The sequence below is a fragment of the Cherax quadricarinatus genome, chromosome 11, assembly GCF_038502225.1.
Source record: "Cherax quadricarinatus isolate ZL_2023a chromosome 11, ASM3850222v1, whole genome shotgun sequence".
Lineage (NCBI taxonomy): Eukaryota > Metazoa > Arthropoda > Malacostraca > Decapoda > Parastacidae > Cherax > Cherax quadricarinatus.
In genome coordinates, this window is record NC_091302.1 from 5,564,295 (window position 1) to 5,566,794 (window position 2,500).

The following is a 2,500-nucleotide window of genomic DNA, read 5'->3' on the forward strand; positions in this document are numbered from 1 at the left end:
TGCAAAGGTTGGTCGATAAATTTGGGAGGGTATGTAAAAATAGGAAATTGAGTGCAGTGTTAGAGTGTTCAGCAGAAGTTTGTGGATATAGGAGGGTGGGTGTGGTAGGTAAGATGAACGACTGAAGAAATGATGACGTAAGAGAGAAAAAGAGAGGTTAAGAAAATTGTGAAGGAATGTAAAAGGGGACCAATGGGAGTGAGTGAGATGCTATCAGCAAATTTTGCTTAGAATAAGAAGAAATTAGACTTGACAGTTAAAAATATTAGAGGAGAGTTATTATATGGAGAGCTGGAGGTATCAGGATGATGGAAGGAATATTCTGAGTAAGTGTTAAATGTTGATGAAGATAGGGAAGCTCTAACTTTATTCATCAGATGAACAATGAGGCTTTAGGAAGGATAGAGGGTGTGTAGACCAAGTGTTTACAGTGAAGCAGATAAGTGAACACTATTTACATAAGATTAAAGAGGTTTTCGTTGCATTTATGGATTTAAAGAAGTCATATAATAAAGTGCATAGGGAGCAATCTGTCAGATGTTTCAAGTGTTTGGAAGAGGTGGTGGGTTACTCAGTATGTAGGAGAGAGGGAGAGTATTTCCCAGTAAAATAAGTCTTAGACAGAGATGTGTGATGTCACTATGGCCGCTCAATATATATATATAGATGGGATTGTAAGAGAAGTGAATGCTCGGGTGTTGGCAAGAGGTGTGTGATTAAAAGATAAAGAATCTAATACAAAGTGGTAATTGTCACTGTTGCTTTTATGGTAATGACACTGTACTTCTGGGGAGTCTGAAGAGAAGTTGCAGAGGTTGGTGGGCGAGTTTGGGATAATATGTAAAAGAAGGAAATTAAAAGTGAACATTGGAAAGAGCAAGATGATGAGGATAACAAAAAATTTGGGTAATGAAAGATCGGATATCAGATTGGAGGGAAGGAGTGTGGAGGAGGTGAATGTATTCAAAAATTGTAAGTGTACTTGTCAGCAGACACACACACACACACACACACACACACACACACACACACACACACACACACACACACATATATATATATATATATATATATATATATATATATATATATATATATATATATATATATATATGTATATATATATATATATATATATATATATGTCGTGCCGAATAGGAAGAACTTGCGATCTTGGCTTAAATAGCAACGCTCATCTTGCCATATAAGACAAGTGAAAATTTGTGTATGCAATAATTTCGCCAAAATCATTCTGAACCTAACGAAAAAAAAAATATTTCACTGTGTTTGTATAGTATTAAATTATTGTAAACAAATCTAAAATATATTTAGTTGGGTTAGGCTAAAATAAATTGCGCTTGTTATAATAAGGTTAGGTAAGTTTTCTAAGATTCTTTTGGTGCAAAATTAAAAATTTTTTACATTAACAATAATGAAAAATATATATCTTTTAACGTATAAGAGAAAATTTTAGAAAGGACTTTATTTCAAATGAGTTCTTGCTAACTGACCAGTTTTACATATTCGGCATGACATATATATATATATATATAATATATATATATATATATATATATATATATATATATATATATATATATATATATATATATATATATATATATATATATATATATATATGCAAAACAACCACTGTGAAAGAATGGTGAAATTCCAAGTGCTTTCGTGACTTTTCACATTATCAAGGAACTATAAAAATAATACGTCAAAGGAAGGCATATAAAGAGTCTAATTTGGGTTATCCTGGTCAACTTACACATTTGTTGGTATGAATGTAAGATACAATGTTGTTACCAAAAGGAACCCAAAAAGCGATAATTCACTCTACCCGACTTCATTAGGTTATCCTAGGAGACTCACATATATGTTACTTTGTATATAGCAGTCATGTAAATGCTGCGAATATTGCAGTCGCCTAAACGTGTGTGATGGTACTTGTATGTAGAGCCTAAACAGATTTACTACCTCTAGCTACCTAATACAATATTCCCTCTAAAGCGGTACCACAAAAAACTAAAAAGTGACAGAGGTATATTCTCACTTACACTCTCCCGTATTCCTCGTGAACGACAATACTGACAGCGGGACGCGATCTTCTACGGGAATATCGTGTAAGACCGGTTATCCTAGGTAAGTCACATATATGTTACTATGTATGGTAGCTGCAACCCATCAACATGTCTATCACAGTCTATCCTCAGAGTAGAACCGGAGAGATTGACAACTATGAGAGGCAGACTCTCTTTCAAATCCTCACGACGATTCGTTATATAATCATCCCAATTATTTTGTACAGCATCCTTGCTTAAGACTGTGCATAAATGACTCGACTAAAACAGCAGTATTATTTCATAACCAGAATTATTCAGGGCAACCCTATCATGTTTTAAGAGAGAGGATTCAATGATGTTTCTTGTCATGAGGGAACTGGTGGTCACAATGATCTGAGCAACTGTCCACCCAGGTGGATGATTGCAAG

General features: G+C 34.1%; 1 protein-coding gene across 1 annotated transcript in view; it reads right to left on the reverse strand.

Moving 5' to 3' along the window:
• LOC138852581 (BCL-6 corepressor-like protein 1) overlaps nt 1–2,500 on the reverse strand; it is a gene marked incomplete at its 5' end in the record, with an annotated part of 40,875 nt that overhangs the window by 37,416 nt on the left and 959 nt on the right. The gene's annotated exons all lie outside the window — the stretch shown is intronic.